We start from the raw sequence: 20,934 nt of genomic DNA on the forward strand, positions 1-20,934 counted from the left end.
GCTGGCTGCTTCTGGAGAAGAGCACTGTGTACTGCTGCTAAAGGCTGTTGAGTATCACCTCTTCCTCATCTGCTGTGTACGCTGGGTTAAGTTGGTGGGCCTTCTGGCTGAAAAAGAAAGGAACAATATGTGTGAGAGTGTCCTGTGGCACACTTTACACCTTTACCCACAGATATCACTTTACTGACATATATACCATCCTATTGTCTGTCAGAGGTTACACACATTCAATAACACTTATTGGTTCTCAGGCGACAACTAACGAACACTGCATGGCAGACTCTATATATCACACCATTATACAGCAGTACCCGACACACTGTTTGTGACACATTGTACAACTTCAAGACAGGGGTGCATATCACACCAATGCACAAATAGAGATGTCATCCATTGCAATGGATGTAAAGCACAGGTACAGTAGTACCAATCAACCACCCTGGTCATTGATGCCATAGCCCTGCCTAACAGATGTGTCCAGTTGTTACTATAGGTGGCATACTGCTGTAACAGACTATATATGTTGCTGGATACACACGTTAACCCTGTAACACACATATGATTGCAGCCATTGTACAGGCATAATCACACACACATCAGGCAAACATACAACGCACCACTGTATGCCAACACAGATGAGCATTACCTGTGTACCATACGGTGCTGTGTGCCACTACTTACACACACTTATGCCTGCAGTCTGTCCTCTGTACAGACTACAGGAAACACACATGACAGTGTTTCCAAGCAATGTGAATGCACACCATACTGTGCTGTTTAGGCCTACAGCTTCAGGTAGTACTACAGTTCATATTAGTGATGAATTCTCCAGCAGTACCACTCACTAAGCATACATGTATTGCTTTAGCCTACAATGAGACACCGCATTTGTCAACGGAGAACTAAGTCACATCATATGCCGTACTACTATGTCTGCCGAACAGTACATTACACATCAATTGCTGTCCTCACAGCTAGGATAGGCGCTACCATGTCAGATACAACATCACACTAAGCTATCACACATTTACAGACCTTGCACACATTCAGTGTTACACTTATTCAACCTCACATAGCAGCTATTGCATTAAGTACATGTGTGAGTGCATAGTGTCATAGGTAGGTAATATGCTATTAGCCCTAGGGCCTACGGCAGCCTAGCCATATGCTACCCTGGCCTTTGACACACATGTACTTTGATTTCACTTGCCCCTGCCAACCTGAACCACAGAGGTGTTTCCTGGGGTGTATTAACAATCTCCCACACAATCATCAGGGGTATTTATAACAACTGCTAAGGAGGAGCCTTGTTTGCTATTGCTATGTGGTCTATTCCGATGTATGGCATATCTCTGAGATGGGAACCTATCCCTCCAGCATGTGCTGTTTATTGAGCTGACAAGGTTTAGGGCCCTAGAGCGTGCATCCCTGAGGGATTATGATATGTTGCCATGGTGGTTATCACCCAGCTATGGGTGTGACATACCTCTGTATGTCCGGCAGAGGTCACCTCTGTGTGGCCAGTATGCAATACAGTGTAGTTGTGGTTTTGTGATTCAGTCTGCATAGGGCATCTCTTTGCGGACAGTATTACCCTTTGGGAGGTCTGTCTGTGGCCTGTTCACCTGGTGTAGTTGTCATGTGAAGTACATACCACACAGGGCATTGTGATGAGTAGAGGGGAACTCTACTCTATACTTCCATAGATGACACACCTGTTGTCCTGACACATACCACACAGACAGATTACAGGTGTAGTATGGCACTGTCTTCATCAAAGTGGAGACTACAGTCCACCTGTGTCCTATGTTCCCTTATCACACCTTCACTGTTAGGTAGATCTCTGCCTATGTGGTAGTTAATGGGTACACTGTTTTGGGAAGGTGGAATGGTACTGCAGTATCAACACTTGTCTACAGTCCATGCCTTGTTCACCACACACCTGTTGCAGTACATATGACGCCGTGTCTCTCTGTCTCTTTCTCTCACTCTATATGTATGTATATATCTATATCTGTCTATCTATCTATCTATATATATATATATATATATATATATATATATATATATATATTAAATTTATGAATATCTATACACATACAAGTACACATCCATTGCTGTACACATGGATGTACATATAGGCACATGTACAGTCCACCTTTCATGGTGGGGATATCACTTATGCGACAGTTGTGGAATGCACAGGTATGTGATTAAATTGCTCAGTGTTGTGCAGAATGCAGGTGGGTGTCCTCAGCCCTTGTAGCATTTGCAGGCCTCACTGTCTGTAACACATCAGATCTGACAAATCTGTCCCACAGCATTTAACCACTCCATGAAATATATCAACACTACCATAGCTGGCCTTAGGCATAGGCCTACTGGGCGGCCACCTAGGGCGCCGCTCTAGCAGGGGTGCTTTTCCACTATTTATGTAGAGACAAGGATGTGGCACCAGGAAGTGGGGTAGGGGGCACCGTGGGGCCCCTTTGCCTAGGGCACCAGTTGACCTAAGGCCACTCCTGCACACTACATGCTGTCTTCTAGGCCACACACTATGACCTACATGGATATATGCACATATCAACCTTCACTGACAGATAGCTGTCCACCCTTCACTAACAGTTGCAGTATGTCCCTTGCCCTATGCACATGTGCAGATACAGATAGATACATACTGCTGCCACACATGGATGATTTGCAGTGTTTAGAGCACTCTTCGGGAACATCTACAACATGCTGACACATACATGTGAGTTACATACCTTACCTTTGTATTTCCCTGCTCCGTGTGTTACGGTTTTGTAGTTTTTTTTTTATTGGTGGTTTGTTTTGGGTTTTTGCCCTCTATTTAACCTTCAGTCTCTGTTTCTCACTCTATTCTGTCTCTGTCTCAGTCTGTGTCCGTGTCTCTCTCTCTCTCTCACTCTCTATCTCACAGCACCTGTAATGATATAATTGCATGTATGGACTGCAGGTACAGCCTGCTTTTCTAGGTATCTGCACTTGCGCATGTGACAGCCTCTGCAGCAATTGCTGCCCACCATTCAGTAATTGCATGCACCCTGTTGTTTGGTGATTGCATTACTCACTGTGATTGCAGACCACTGCTATAAAATGCTAGGATAGGTAGGCATAGCCCTTTCAGATTTCAAAGGTGGGGCCCATGCTTGTTTGCTTTGGACACCGTTGTGTCAGTCTGAAGGTTGGTATATGTCTCTTATCTGATGCTAGGGTTGTAGCCAGTTATATGCATGTTGTACTCATACCTGCGTGTTGCTGCTTCCAGTACACACATCTCAGTGTAGACATGTACGCACCCATCCAAATGCTAACACAGGATACATGGGAGTATGTACTTTTTTCTCACTTACACAATTAACTGCCATACAAATGTGGTTATTGCACTGTATTCCTGTGGCCAGTATTTATCCTGGTCTGACACTGTGTGGTGTTTGTAAGGTGCTACTGTAACATTATTCCCTGCTAGGTAATGGCTGGTTCTCCTTTCACAGTCATATCATGCAATTCCACAACCACTGCTGGTAAAGACCCACAGAGAAGGGTTTGTGTTATACCATTCCTAATTTCCATTTCCATTCCCTCATTGTAATGCATGATATATTTATTTCAGAACCAAGTTATTTGTATGTCTGCTGTGGCTTAGTGGTAATTCATGCAATCTATTGTGTCAATGGTCTGGGGTTCGAGACTGGCAGAGGTTTTTTATTTTGCTGCTCAGCAGAACAAGGGCCCTGCCATAGAGTGACTAAGGCACTTTTAAGCAGTTGTAAGCAGGTTTGCGTGGGTTTGCACAATGCTTAGCTAAGCGCACACATGCGCACACTCGCTTAATCCCGCTTACTACTGCTTAAAAGTGCTTACTCCTGCTAACCCCCGTGCTAATTTCTTTGAAAGAAAAGAAAATGGGGACATAAGAAAGTGGTGAAAAAGGGGGCACAGAGAGTGAAAGACAGTAGGAAAACAAGCTCGGGATGTGCAGAACGGGTGTAGGGAAGATTCATAGCTGCCCATTTCTTTACCAGCAACAGCTGTGCATATGTTGAATATTTGGAGTGAAATTTGAATCCTTCCATCCCTGTGAGAGGGGTGAGGACAACATAGTTTGTTGTACTGTCAATTAGAATTATCAGTGTACATGTCCAATGGACATGTGTGCGAAATGGGAAGCTATGTATGGGGCGTAATTTTTTTTTGGGTACAGAGTGCCCTTTTTGTTTTGTTTTTTTCTCAGGGGAGAGTGGAAAGTGAGGTAGAGGAAGTAGGTACATTTGGAGAGGTAGGTTGGGTAGGTAAACAGAAAAGACAAGCAAGATGCATACAGGGGCGGAGTATGACACATGGGGTGGGTGAACACAATTGACGGGGACGGATGTTTGGAAATCGCAAGCCCATGAGCCTACAGATGGTAACAGTGGGACTGAAATCCCCACCCATGGGCAATCACCACTGGACCTTCACAGACCCGAGGGTCGCTCTGCTGGGGGCTGCGTAGGAGAGGCAGGCTCACCCGTGTGTCGCGCCACTCTCGCCTCGAGCTGGCATAGGGGATCAGCAACTAAACGCTGGATCTCCTACTCACCACAACCTGGACCCTTCGGAGGGTGACAGGAGGCCCTTCTCTGCCCATGCTTGCAGGGGGGGGGGGTGAGCCCCATCCCCTGCAGCGCTTCCACCCGAAGGTGGCACAGGACCTACGGAGGAGGGTGGCCCGGGCTGGGCACCAGACCTGCTGGTGCCAGGTGCAAGTGCCAGCTGAGGTGGGACAGGTGGGTCCGCTGGGACCGGACTTCCCATATGTTCTGTGATTAGGTGTGTTTAATTACAACATAGACAACGGCATTCCAAGTTAGTTGTAACAGGATGCAGTAATATTCCCATTAACCCAACACACCAGGGTTACAACAGTTGAACAGCAAGCATAACACATGCATGTACTGAATGACAGGACATTCCAACAGCATGCAGGGATGATTGGTGGCAACAGGCCACCAAGATTGTGGTGTTTTAACAGGGGACACACATCAAAGTAAGTGCAGATTTTATATAACAATAGGACATATGTCCCAACAAATGTTATGAGATTAGACATACCCGTTGAGGTGTGGAATTGCATTGTTTATGCACATGGAGTAGGGTGTAAAAAGAAACCTCCATTAATATCTTATTAGTACTTTAACTGAACACTACATTCCTATTGACTGCAGGTATATATCCCCTACATGTATTCTTACACTAGGCAACATGCATTTGATTGCATTATGGGTTTTGCTACTTCATGATATACCTGGCCTATATCTGACATGGTAACTGTCCAGGATGCAGATGTTACTGCTACATAATTGTATTAAATTGACTTGTTTATGATCTGCACATCTGGATGTGTTCACATGGCTTTTTCACTTGTTTTCTACACAGCCCTACTTTTTAGGTAACACACTAACATTTCTGGGGAACAACTTGACAGGCTACTTGTGTGCCAGATTTACCTACGCATGTCAGCCATTTCACAACTGTTTAGGACTGTTGCATACTTCACAGCTACTGGCACTTCCTTCATCCACTTTATATGGGACTGCACTACTGGGGGTTGTCAGCACTCACTACAACAGAGTAACATTTCTTCACTACAAGGGTACAACAACATTTCTGAGTAACTGGCACATACACACTGCAAGTATTATACCTTTCTTATTTACATTAAAACTCTTTTCTACAGGCTCTCTCCTGTATTTGACATTACACTGCATACAGTAGACCTATTCAGGACATGTTATACCTTTATTGATAGGTTACAAGACTGTTTTACAGGCTCACTCACTTTTTATCTATGGCAGTGCATGCAGAGGTAGTATTCCAGACATGTTTTTGCTTTATTCATGGGTTACTACCCTCTATTCCTGGCTATCTGACGTATGATATGTAACAGTACATGCAGAGGATTTATTTAGCGAATTAATGTTTTATACTTCATAGCTACTGCCATTTCCTTCATCCACTTCCTATGGGACTGCACAACTGTGGGTTGACAGCACCTAATACAACAGTACTATTTTTTATTGCAAGGGTACAACAACATTTCAAAGTTAGTGACACAGACACACTCCAAGTTTTATACCTTTATTAATTACATTGAACACTCTTTTCTCCAGGCTCTCTCCTTTACTTGTTATTACAACGCATACAGAAGACATATTCGGGACATATTATACCTTTCTTGATAGGTTACAACACTCTTTTTCAGGTCTGCTCACTTATATGTTATGACAGTACATGCAGGGATAGTATTCCAGAATTATTTTACCTTGATTGGTGGGTTAGTACACTCTATTTCTGGCTCACTAACGTTTGTTATATAACAGTACATGTAGAGGATTTAATCAGGACATTTTATTGCTGTATTATTGGGCTTAAACATTTTTCTCATGCTCACTCACATATATCATGTAACAATACATGCAGAATATTTACTAACCTGCCTGGTGGCGCAGCCTTAGCAGCCTATCTGCATAGGCTTGCTGATTCATAGTGCGAGCACCTGCAGCTGTGGAGTAAATAAAGGGATATTGAGACATACCTATCCATTATTTAGACTATATTAGCTTATCTTACATACTGCATTCCATAGCTACCTACTTAGTAGTGGGGCATCCTGCATTTGACGGGCCTCCTGGATCCACTGGTTCAGAAGGTCCTGCGTCAGCCTCTTCAGGTCTACATGGTGGTGACGGACCTGCTCACCAGTCTGAGGGACGCCTGTGGAACTGGTGAGTTCATGAGCCAACCGGTTCCAAGCCTCTGCTTTATATTCCATTCCTTGGAACTGGCCCTGCAGGAGTCGAGTCTCATGCCGATGGACTAGGAGCCAAACTATATATCTTGACTCCTCGATGCCTCAGCGTTGCGCTTGAAAGCGTGTACCCTCTCCAGCACCAGAAATTCTAACTGCAGATGGGAGCTACAATCAGTTATGGCGAGTATTCCCGCCTATGCGGCTTAAATATGCCACATTTCCACACTTTTCTGTGATTGGCCGTTTTTGAATATTCTCGGCTGACTGCAGTCCTGCTTAACAATGGTTAATCAAACATTTATTACTATATATATGTTAACAGTGGATGTTTCTTCTAAGCTGTCAAGGCTTAGTGGTTCAGTACTTTAATTATTGTGCACAATGTCCTGGGTTCAAACCTTATCATTGCATTTTATTTTACTACTGTCCAGACAAGTTAGGGGGCGTGGCTGTGTTTAAGCAACTTTGCTCTACGTTGCTCCATGTTGCCCGATGGTGTGCTGGTTGGCGCTGCGCGTACCTCTGCACAAATCGATTGCGCTGGGTAAAGCACTATTTAGCTTTGGGCAACTATTTTGCGCTTGGTAAAGCGCGAGTTAGCTAGGGGCAACACCATTGTGTTGGGTGAAGCGCTGCTTAATTGCAGGCAATTTTATATTGGGATCCTTTAAAACATTTATTTTATTCACTGATACATTGGCCATTTCACTGCTTTTTAGTTGTGTTTAAACATATATGTTGGGTATTATTCCATATACTGATTTAAAAAATAAATATGAAAGGGCACGGTGGGACTCGAACCGTGAATGCCTCTTCTTTGTGCGAATGCTCTACCATTACGCTATTGCTATTTGGTGTGATTTGCATAAACATTCTTTCTTATGCTCTTCCATGTCAGAATTGCTAACTGTAGCTAAGCAATGGGCACACCCATGCACACACGCGCAAATACGGGAAGCTATTTTGGGTATTTAAAAAAAAATTTAATGTTATGCGTTTTAGATGTGTGATGGGGGTTTACAATATCACACAGCGAGGTGTTGGGTGCAGGGACATTTGAGCGGACTCGCTGTTGTTTATTTCCTTTTATTTTCAACCCTTGCAGGGGCATGGACATTTAGACTGCTCTGCAGTCTGACACGCCCCCTGCTTTTTTACATGGTCCATGTAAGACTTACGGTTGGATCAGCGTGCCCTCATGCATATTCATGGTACGCTGATGTCATACCATTCAACTGCAGCCTCCGAGTAAGCCTTATTAAGTCTTACACGGAGGATTCGTGAATCCGAGGGTGGCTTTATGTTAGCACGCTGAAAATGCAAAACCTGCTTAGAAACTTGCTTAGAAATCTATGTGCTGAAGGCATGCAGCAGGTATTAAAGGAGGCAAAGGAACCTCCTACTAGAAAATCCTATAGTAGCAAATGGAAGAGATATTCTACTTGATACGAAGAGAAGAAGCAGGACTCTTTTATGGCTAGTATTTCTGTAGTTCTTACTCCTCTATCAAAGTTCATTTGTCAGCTACTTCAGCATTTCTGCCCATGGATCCTCCCCTTTTAATACAATATCATGCTAAAATGTTTTTGAAAGTGGTTTACCATAACAGGCCTCCCAAAAATGTACAGATCGTCCTTCCTTGGGATTTCAGCAATGTTTTGGAAAAATTAACTCCTGCTCCATTTAAACCAACTCATCATCATTATCATTAAGGATGAAGCCATATCTAGAATGTATAAGTTGTTTTAAGTCCCAATGAATTTGAAAGTATTAATATGGATAGCAATTTATCAATTGCTCTGACTTCTGCAAGAAGAGTGTCTGAGTTGCAAGCAAGCTGTAGTGGTGGGCCAACTTTATCTTTTTCCACAAAAATAGGGCATCCTTGAGAACTAATCCTTCTTCTGTGGCCAAACTGATATCAGAGCTTACTATGAGCCAAACTATCCATGTCCCTGTCTTTTTGACAAAACCTAAAAGTGTGGGACAAAAGATCCTTCATACTCTAGATATTCACGGACAACTCAGATATTATCCTTTTTTATTTTTAAATTTCGTCCCCTTGGATCTCATCTTTACTGACCTGGCCCCAGTATTCAATGTCCATGTCCATGAAAGCTCTACCAGCTAATGTCCAACCACCCCAACCCCTGATTTACTCTGTTTTTTTTTTTTTTTTTTTTTTTTTTTTTTGCTGGGACCTGTTGTGGATCATGAAGGTGTCCTGGGGGCTTGGCTTGACTTTGCTTCCATCAAGGGTGATTTTTTATGGATTATCTACACTATCCCTTTCCCTTCCCCCATGTTCATTGAGTCTGTCTGAAGGCAACTCCACTCTTTGAATCATTTCTCCCCTTAGAGAGTGTATCAGTGAGTGCCCTCCCACATTGGATGGGCATGCCCATCCCTTCCCTACTCTGCCATCAGTTGTCTGAGCCGCTAATCCAATATGGGTCATCTGGGCTGTTGTCAGGGCTTTAACCCTCTATGCCTCCTGAGTAGCATTACACACATTATCTTAACAGAACTAAATATTTCAGAAACTCTGATCAGTTATTCATTTCTTATGAAGGTAAGACAAAATGACAACCTGTGCCAAAGCAGACTATCTCCAAATGGTTATCACATGCCATTACTTTTTGTTATACCCACCACTAAATAAGTTAAAGGGAGGGTCAAGGCTCAGTCTACAAGGCCTTGGCTTCATCTGTGGCTTTTTGAAAAGGGGTGGATTCTAGATGTATTCTAGAAGAAGCAGCTTGCTCTTATGAACACACCTTTTCAAGGCACTACAAACTAGAGTCTTTTCCAGGTCTAGGGCAGACCATAATGGTAAATATTTGAATGACCAATGCTGCAGTAGCAGCTCCCTCCATCCTTCTTATTTGTGTATGTTTTTGTTGAAAAAAAATATTATCTAACAAAGTCCAGTTTGTGAATAAAAGTGCTTATCATGACTGAATAAAACTGAAATGTTTTGGTGACCAGATTTACTTGACTTTTATTTTTATGTTTTAAAACTAAGTATTTAGTTTTGAAGTTTTGGATTGCTATTAAGACTTACTGAAAGCCAGATGTTTAAATGATTGCTGTGATTTTTGAACAAACAACGGACAGACTGCTGGCTACTCTCATACTGGGGTCAGCTATTTTCCCATTTGAATTTTGCTTCACCAGAAATAATTGAGACGTTTAGGTCCCAGCCTAGATATAATTTTATGCAGTAGCAGTATATTAGCTGCTCTGTTACTGAATTCTAACTTAGTGCACTGCTGCCATGTCCAGAGTTGTCCCACATCCCCCTTTATGCTTTGGTCTCCATAGTGTCTTTCTGGTATACTGTTTGGGAATACTGTACTCCTTACACCACTTCCTAACAAACAACACTTGTAATACTAACACTACAAAACAATATCATTTTGGAGGCATTTTATATTTCTGAGTCCTGAGTCTCTGAAAGAATGCATAATAAAAAAATTCAAACATCACCTCTAAACAATTATATTTCTAATTGTTGCCCCTTGGCTTTTCACTTTTCACTATGACTTCTCTGTATTATATTTTTTGGTGCTCATAAAATGTGAGGAGTCTGCTATCATCCCCAGTATTAACCCTAGTTCTTACTAACCTCCCATCCTGCTTTATAGATCTTTTTCTCAACCCCTATACTGCTAACTAATCCACGCTGAAGCTTAATCTCTCCTTATGTATTGACACTTTAACTCTGTCACATTCCTATACTTTATCAGTAAGCCAGAATCTTAATATAACGGCCATAATCTTACTCTTAATTCTGAAAGCTACTCTTCAGCCCTTAGCAATTATTTACAATAGCTTTATAGGAATTTAGCCACACTTCTAAGGCTGCCAACCAATCCACTCTCTGAAACCTGAGCACAATTACTTCTTGGCACAAGCTATGGCTTATTCGATCCACTCTTTGACACATTACCATCCTCACTTTACTATACCATATTAGCTGGTTCCAACCATACTCTGCCTACTGTCATCCTACTTCTGCGTCTGAAAACAACACCACATCCATTATCACATTAAACCCAATCACTCTTATACCTTCCCACAGTATAGCCCTATAACCCTTAATTGTCTTTAATGTTTTACTAACACACAATCAATGTTCTCTACCATTCTTATAAGTATTAACCTTTTACATGTTTTTCTACAATTTCCTAGTATCACACCTTCATCTTCAACTACCACTTCACCTGCTATACATTAGCCCACCCCTAAACTTTCCCTAATACAATCACTAGCACTTAAAGCTCCTTGCACCTCTGCTGCAGCTGACACTGTCTTTGAGTCTGTTCCAGTTCCATACCTTCATCAAATACTTAATCCCATTAATTGATTTGCATACTATGTTATGAAACAGCTGTCTATCCACACATAATACTTCTTCTTCTACTTGCTGTTCTCTCATACAGCACTGACTAACATTTATCTCTGTATACAGGTTCATAGGCTCATAGAATATTACTAGGCTATTGACCCAAGGGTCTTTACAAGCTGTTAGAAAAATGTGTATTTGAATATATGAGAAATGCTAGTTTAAAAGCAAAGTAGTATATAATGCATTTTATTCTATTAATCATATAACAGAAAGGATTAATTCATGTGTAAATGTACGTAGTTTTGAAACTGCAGTGTGGCTTGAAGCAAGCTGACCTTCAACCCTGGCAGATGCTAGCTTAGCAAGTTTTAATGTTTATGCTTTTCACAAGTGATTATCTGCTGGGTCAGGAAATTAAATGTGTGAAATAATGAAATCTTCTGCTCTTTCCTGCTGGGATGATTTGGCCTTGTATATGTGTTACTGAGATAGCATGCAGCTGGTGGGAAAGTGTAACAGTGAACAAAGATGTGTATTAAAAGACTGAATCTGCTATTGTATTCGAACTGACATGAAACCTTGAAGAAGTAACTTTACAGAAAGACATTATGTCTGACCAGGTGGATAGCAAGGCTATATTGTTACCAGAGGAAAACTTTTTAAAATATACAGCATCAGCAGTTTTTATGAATAGAGGACTGTAAGCTAAAGTGATGTAGATGCCCTGTGACATACCACGTCAGTAAGGTGGGCACAGCTTGAATGTTAAACCTATATAAAATTGTGTGCTTCCTGTTTCATGTTAGACAAAATTCTGTACTTGTACGTTTTTTGCCTCCTAGTGTACACTAGTAAACTTTTGAATCTGAACCTCCTGTGTATTGAATTCTTAATTTTATTTAGCAGTTTGGTCCTTCGGACCAGAATTCCCTCGGACAGCTGCAGATCAGAGTCTACCGGTGGTTGAATACTGCGTAAGAGAAGTTACCAAAATGGTTCTTCTTGAGTGAAAAGACCTCCGACTGAATTGTCGTTTAAAGAGGCTGGCCACTTTCTGATCTGTGGCCGAAGAGCGGATATTGGACGGTTCAATGCCGGAGGCTCAGGTAGGAAGATTTTGCCTTTTTTCTGTTTTAGATCAGGGACTATGTTACAGTATATTGTTGTCAAGATTTGTTTTGCAGATCAGGGACAAAAGGAAGTACTGTATATTTGGTCATAGATCAGGGTAACAGAATAAGGTAGGCAGTTATTCTAAATAAACTGTGAAAAGGAACTGAGAACTTGATATCACATGATAAAAAGGGTTACGTAACATTTTCTTTGCCATAGGAAATCAGTGCACTAAAACATCGCGAGATCCGCCCCTAACAGAAGATGCAAAATACATGCAATTACAACATTCTGATAACGTCAGGTATTATACGAAATGGGTTAACAAATATGAATTTGATGGTAAACTAGATAAAACTTTACTAGTTAAACCTTAAGCAGCTTAAATCTGATGCAGGAGGTCAGGCAAAAAAGCAACGCCAATTAGGCATTCCTCAGGCACACAGGTGGATTGAGGAAGCAAATCGTAGAGAACAGAAGCTTAAAAATTCAAAAACATTGTTTCTAGACAAAGAAGATAATAACTTGGTAATAGCAACAGCTTCTCCTCCTCCTCCCTTGCCCCCTCCTTTACCCTTTTCAGGATATGAAGCGAGTGGACAAGCTGGTCTGCCTCCGCATTATCCTGAAGTTTCAGCAAGACCACAGCCATTTGTTAGAGATCCTATTGAAACTAGGTCCCAAACACGTAAAATACATAGGGACACAGAATCATATCAAATAGAGAGAAACTTACAGGATGAGAGTGCGGAAGAAATATGCCCACTTACAGAAGTTCCAAATCCTCAGGCAGGACAGGAAGGGCAAAACCCAACACTCTTAGTAAATAGACCATGGACACCGGAGGATATCCGGAAAGCTACTGAGGGAATCCCCCATCCGAAAGTTAATTTTATGACGTTTTTGGAAGATTTACAAGGCATGAGGTTGAGTTACCACTTGAATGGGGAAGAAGTAGAAAAAGTAGTAAGACAAATTATAGGTCCAGATTGGCACATGATTTGTGGCACCTGGAATCCTCGTAATGCAGAGCTTAAACCACTCCCACATAGTGACGCAGAATTAGACAACAGAGTGAAAGGTCTAACAGACCGAATCTCTGAGAAATGGAAACCTAGAGCAGACTGGACTTGCATTAATCAATGCATACAACAGGAAAATGAGACAGTAGATGGATACTATGCTAGATTGTTGGAATGTTTTAATAATCATAGCGGTATGACGGTTCCTGAGAACCAAACGATTGATTCCCCATATGAACAACAATTGAAAAATGCATTTTTTGAAAGGTTGCATTGCACCTATTAGTAGCTTCATTACAAAGCATATGATAGACCAACGAACAGGGAGGCTACAAGCCTTACTTGAATACACTAGACATGCTGAAAGACATTTTAATAGTAAAAAGAAAAAGAAGGCGCAAGTCTTCACTGCTGAAGACAGAGCTGAAGTGTTTGTGTTACAGTCAGGTAAAAAGGGCAAGAAGAATGCTCAGGGAACCAGACAGTCTGACAAACGATCAGAAGATTTTGAAGAGAGGAAAAAGAGAGGTGAATGCTTCAAGTGCAGGAAAAAGGGACATCTAGCAAGGGATTGTAAGCAAAACAAAAAGGTAATTTCAGAAGATAAGGGAGATGAGGACTGACTATATGATAGTGAAGATACATCATGTCAAAGTCAGAAATCATCAGGAAAGGTTAATAAACAGAAAACAAATGTAAATGTGATAGAAGGAGTAGAGGAAGTGCAAGTAGATATGGAGGATGAAGAAAGTGAAATTTTGGACTTAGTATTATTGAGCTTAGAGCTCTACTTAGCAGATACGAAACCGGAAGTTACACTTCTGGTGGAGGGAAGGGAAGTCAAATTCCTGTGTGACTCAGGAGCGTCACGGACTTTGATACACCCCTCCAAGTTACCACAACATTCCGAATCACCTGATTATATACTAGTAAAAGCCGCAAATGGACAGCTATACAGGGAACCACTTTCCCATGATATAGCAATAACTGACCCTGTTTCAGGTATGACCCAGAGAAGTAAAATTGTTGTTTCTGCAAAGTGTCCAGTAAACATATTGGGCAGGGACCTTATGCAGATATTTGGCATAGCAGTAGTTCCAACTGTACAAGGTATGGAGGCACAGAGACAAATGGATACTTTTGTAGTGTGATCGGAGGGTGAAACTTTTTACTGGTACAGCCAGGACCTAGTCACGACTGGTCCAGGGGCAGTAACCGAGGAACTGATGAACGTAGCCATCAGTAAAGCCCCCTCCCTTGACACTGATCGACAGCATTTGTTACACTGTACTCTATACTACTGTACTACACCAGGACCTGATAGAGAGTATGAGCAAGAATTGTTCAGAAATCGTGCAACTAGACTAGTATTGCGTACTTTGTACTGGGATACTGAGGGGAACAGTGTAGTTAGCTGTTCATTACCTCAAGAATTCCTTGCATTATATAGATCAAATCGATTACCACGTCAGCTTGACAAAGAATAAAAGTGTAAAATGGGCAGACTTAGGAGAAAAGGTGACAAGATGGGAGAAACAGACTGATTTAGAACTGTCAGAACAAGGGATACAGAAACAAAAACTGAACTGGTCGACACAGACACATCCAGCTGTTCACTTGCAATCTAGCGAGGACAGCTGATTAGCATTTTTATTAGAAGAAGAAGAAAAGGCCTTATGTGAAATTCCAACAACTCTTTGGTCAACAGGCAAGTCAGATGTAGGACTTATTCGAACAGCAGGACCAGTTACGATTGCCCCAAAGTCAGCTTTTAGACCACAGAAAAGACAATACCCTTTGAGAAAGGATGCAGAAATAGGAATTAAGCCTATAATAGCAGCATTACTCAAAGAAGGAGTACTGGTAGAATCTCCAGATTCACCATGTAATACACCCCTATTTCCTGTTAAAAAAGCAAATGGGGAATGGCGGATGGTACAGGATTTACAAGCTGTAAATCATGCAGTAATACCTAGAGCACCTACGGTGCCAGACCCACATACTTTGTTAAATGATTTAAAACTGCAACAGAAGTATTTCTCTGTGGTAGATATCAGCAATGCTTTCTTTTCAATACCTATACATCCTGATAGTCAATATTGGTTTGCATTTACATTTCAGGGTAAAAGGTATACATATACTCGACTACCACAGGGATATTGTGAAAGTCCAACAATATTTGCACAAGAAATGGCTAGCAACCTGGCAGGGTTTACCCCACTGGGAGGTAGTCAAATTCTACTTTATGTATATGACATCTTGGCTAGCAGCCCCCACCCAGCAACAATGCAGGGAGGATACTGTAGCGTTATTGAAATTTTTAGCAACACAAGGACACAAAGTAAACAAAAGTAAGTTACAACTTTGGAAAAAACAAGATAGATACTTGGGATATGTAATATCCAATGAAGGTAGAATACTAGACGAGGAAAGAAAAACAGCAATCTTGCAAGCACCCAAACCAGCAACCAAGAAGAAAATGATGTCTTTCTTGGGCACAACTAATTTCTGTCGGAGCTGGATACCAAATTATGCTTTGGAATCTGCTCCACTGACTGACTTGATATATAAGACACCAATGACAGCACAAGATATTTTACAATGAACACCTGAAGCAGAAACGACTTTCTGCAGGTTGAAGCAGTTGATAGCTTCTTCATTAGTTTTTGGACTTCCAAATTATCACAAACGGTTCTTTCAGACCGTAGATTGCAAGCAAGGATATATGACGTCAGTATTGATGCAACAACATGTGGATAAGCAACGCCCCATAGCCTATTATTCATCACAGTTAGACCCAGTGGCGCGATCTTTGCCTCACTGTGTACAAGCAGTAGTTGCAGCTGCAATGGCAGTACAGACTTCAGCCTCAGTGGTGTTATTCCACCCTCTCACACTGAGAGTGCCTCATGCAGTTGCAATAATTTTACTGCAAGAAAAAGTGGCATACCTTTCTCCTGCTAGACATCTTTCATGTATGACTATACTGCTGAGCCAACCTCATATGACAATTGAATGATGTACGACATTAAATCCATCAACATTACTTCCAACTCCTGCGGATGGCACACCACACAGCTGCCTGCAGGAAATTGAACAGTTAGCTTTGCCTAGACAAGATCTCACAGATATGTCCTTGGATAATGCCGAGGTGACATATTACGTGGACGGCTCATGCAGAAGGGGTCCTACAGGAAAGAATCTTGTAGGGTATGCAGTAGTTACAGACACTGAAATTTTAGAAGCCCAATCCTTACCGCATAACTTATCTGCACAAGCAGCAGAATTGATAGCTTTGACGTAGGCATGTACTTTAGCAAAAAACAAGTGTGTAAACATATATACTGATAGTCAGTATGCTTTTTCTACAGTACATGTATTTGCGCAACAATGGAAAAATAGAGGAATGATAACATCTAGTGGAAAACCTATTAATCATGCGCAATTTATTTTGGAGTTATTAGAATCTATTCAGTTACCTACCAAAGTAGCTATTTGTAAATGTGTAGCTCATACAAAACAACAGAATAAGATTTCGAAAGGCAATGCACGAGCTGATGCAGCTGCAAAGCAAGCAGCCTCAGACACAGAAACTTTACTTTTGAATGAGGAATTACAACCCTCTGAGATTTTAGATTTAGATATGTTAAAAACAATGTAGACACTTACTATAAAAGCAGAAAAACAAAAATGGGTAAAACGAGGTGCAATTCTTGAGAATGGACTGTACATTTCCAAAGAGAGAAAACCAATATTGCCGTCTAATTTATTTAGATATGCAGCTTTGTTGAGCAATGGGCAGTGCCATGTCTCAACAGGGGGGATGGTACAGTTAGTAAACCGAATATTCCAAACATATGGATACACAAACTACACAAAAAAATTTTGTGCAGCTTGTCATACTTGTAACAAGCACCATGCACAAGGGGCATTTAAAACCAAGAAAGGAAGTTTTCCTATACCACCATATCCGTTCCATACTATTTGTATAGATTTCATAGAATTGAATAAGTGTGAAGGGAAAAAGTTTTGTTTAGTTATCGTAGATATGTTTTCCAAATGGGTAGAAGCTTTTCCAACCAAAAACCCAGATGCAGCAACAGTGGCAAAAGCCCTGATAAAAGAAGTAATCCCTAGATTTGGCATTCCGGAAAGGATTTATAGTGACAACGGCACATATTTCGTGAACCAGACCATTCAGCAACTTGGGAGATTTGTTGGTATCTCCTTAATGAACCATTGTGCCTACCACCCACAGTCAGCAGGACTGGTGGAAAGGTACAATGGTACCCTCAAGAATAAACTTAGGAAGTTAGTTGAGGAGACCCAAAAGAATTGGATACACTGTCTGCCTTTGGCTCTGCTGAGTATGAGAACGGTTCCAAATGTGAAGTGTTTGACTCCCTTTGAAATGGTTTTTGGGAGAGCATATTATGTGCCTCAGTGGAAAGCTCTCATGCCTGCAGAGCAAGAGGCTGACAGTTCATTAGCTAGTTATATGAGGAAACTGTTAACAAATAAATCTGTTTTGCAGTTTAACTCTTTTTCAGATAAGAAACAGACCAGACCGGTAGAAGCAGCCTTGGCCCCCGGGACGTGGGTGTGGCTGAAAGTGACGAAAAGGAAGAATTGGGCGAGTCCAAAGTGGGAAGGACAGTACCAGGTTCTGTTGGCAATGTCTACTGCAGTTAGAGTGGCTGAGAGGACGTCCTGGGTTCATTTGACACACTGCAAACTGGTAAAGAACTTTCAACTTGATAAAAACTTTGTGACTGATACACAACCAGACCAAGATGGCCAAAAACAAGGTGAATAGAAATTTAGATCAACCCCAGAGATGTTGCATAATCATTTTGTTGAGTATACATTTATTGACTGTAATTGTGACAATTTTCCTCTTGTTGTGGTTTATCCTACACACAACCACACAAGTGAAAGTGGGAAGGTGTGACGAAACGTCTATAGACTGGCATCCAAATTTTAACACATACCTAGCCATGAAGCGTGTATATGTAGAGACTATGAACATTTCAAATTGCTGGGTTTGTACAGCTATACCAACAGCATATGAAGGACTGATAACGTCCGCTGTCCCTTTGGGGATAAATGAGACTTGGGAGAATTTACTCTTCGATACAGGAACTGTGAGATCACAGGACAAAATAGCTTTATTTTTACCTGTCACGCAAAAAGGAATTGTATGTTTTTACAAAAATGATACTCTCCAGGTGGGCTGGAGCAATTGTAATATAACCATATCTTATCGGTGTTATATTAAGAATAGGAATGGCAATACTTTTTGCAATACTAATTATGACTCATATTTGAACTCATTGAAAACAACTATGAATGACATTCGCAAGAATCCTGTTTTGTTTAAACAATTGTCAGTTATAGATCAGAAAATGTTTCATGCAGGGCTAATGCGTATTAGTACTAAAGTAGAAAACTGTTATTTTATTTGTAGGAAAAAGGCATATAAATGGTTACCTGAGAATTTGTCCAGCAGTTGTTTTTTGGGTTATTTGGTTCCGGCAATAAGACATACTGCACAATTACCTTTGGGTAAGATACGAAACGTGAGAGAAGCAGCTCGAAAACCCGAAGATCCAGTTGAAAAACCTGTGAATCCAGTTGGAAAGATCGAAGCTGGCGGGAAAGACCACAATACCGTGAAAGACAAAAACAAATTGACTCATATGGACTTGAGTGACAGTGTTATAACTTGGGCAGGAATATTCCCAGCTTATGGAGCAGTCAAATCGATCTGGGAGCTGAGGAAGTTGTCGAAACTTCTCGAAGTAATGAGTAATGCAACATTTTCTGCCCTAGAACTGGTGACTGATGAACTGAATGCAATGAGAACTGTTGTGCTACAAAATCGAATGGCTCTTGGCTTCACCCTAGCGGTGAGAAGGTGGTACGTGCGCGCTTATCAAAGAAGAATGCTGTGCGTACATACCAGATAACAGGCATGAAATTAATAATCACCTAGAGGTAATTCAGCAAGTATCAGCCATGACTGAACCAGGCCCAAACCCACTGACGGACTTTTTCCAGAATCTATTTGGGGGGTGGGGTTCCATTCTAATGAATATTCTGATTGCCATTTGTGTGGGTATACTCCTAATAGGAGCATGTGTTTGCTGTGGAATTCCCTGCATGAAAAGATTAATCAAAGATTTTATTGATGTATCTGTTACTGAAACTTTGTACCAAGATATTGAGATTGAAAAATTGATCTCAGATGACATTTTTTCTGAAGTATAGATTGAATGACTCACCTAGCTGAAAATCCTAAAGTGGAAGAAGTTGGGAGATGAAATGACACTATACATACTTTAAAATAGAATAAAAAGTATTAATGGGGGGAAAATGTTAGAAAAATGTGTATTTGACTATATGAGAAATGCTAGTTTAAAAGCAAAGTAGTATATAATGCATTTTATTCTATTAATCATATAACAGAAAGGATTAATTCATGTGTAAATGTAAGTAGTTTTGAAACTGCAGTGTGGCTTGAAGCAAGCTGACCTTCGACCCTGGCAGATGCTAGCTTAGCAAGTTTTAATGTTTATGCTTTTCACAAGTGATTATCTGCTGGGTCAGGAAATTAAATGTGTGAAATAATGAAATCTTCTGCTCTTTCCTGCTGGGATGATTTGGCCTTGTATATGTGTTACTGAGATAGCATGCAGCTGGTGGGAAAGTGTAACAGTGAACAAAGATGTGTATTAAAAGACTGAATCTGCTATTGTATTTGAACTGATATGAAACCTTGAAGAAGTAACTTTACAGAAAGACATTATGTCTGACCAGGTGGATAGCAAGGCCGTATTGTTACCAGAGGAAAACTTTTTAAAATATACAGCATCAGCAGTTTTTATGAATAGAGGACTGTAAGCTAAAGTGATGTAGATGCCCTGTGACATACCACATCAGTAAGGTGGGCACAGCTTGAATGTTAAACCTATATAAAATTGTGTGCTTCCTGTTTCATGTTAGACAAAATTCTGTACTTGTACGTTTTTTGCCTCCTGGTGTACACTAGTAAACTTTTGAATCTGAACCTCCTGTGTATTGAATTCTTAATTTTATTTAACACAAGCCTAGCCTTTAAATCCCAATATAATACCAGATGAGAGATATCTTCTATGCCTAAGAATTTTCTATCAAGGACTACCCATGTCCAGGAGAGAAACAGGTTTAATCTCCAGTAGAACTTTACAGTTTCCCATCCAGTCATCCAGGTTGTGCTTAAACAAGGTCATGGAGGTGCTCTGCTTGATGTGGATTGGGAGCCTATTCCAGATGAGTGGCAACCTCTGAAAGATGTATCTGTCTCTCCAGCAGGTCCTATGTATGTTGCAAGCAAGATTAGGGTCACTGGAATGGTTGACTTTAGTCCTATTTGACTTATGGATGTGTAGGATTTTCATTAGATTTGGGTCAGAGATAGCCCTGTAAGCCAGACATAAGTCACCTCCGAGTAGTCTATACACTACTGAGTACAGTGACAGTGACTTCAGTTATCCTGTATAAGACGTGCTGGAGACCATGAATGTCCTTAGTTAGAAATTGCTGAGGTCTCTCAATTTTTAGCAGGTGTCTGGTATGGTACATACCAAAGGGAG

The sequence above is a fragment of the Protopterus annectens genome, chromosome 7.part0 (genome assembly GCF_019279795.1).
Source record: "Protopterus annectens isolate FY-2018-M chromosome 7.part0, PAN1.0, whole genome shotgun sequence".
Classification (NCBI taxonomy): Eukaryota; Metazoa; Chordata; order Ceratodontiformes; family Protopteridae; genus Protopterus; species Protopterus annectens.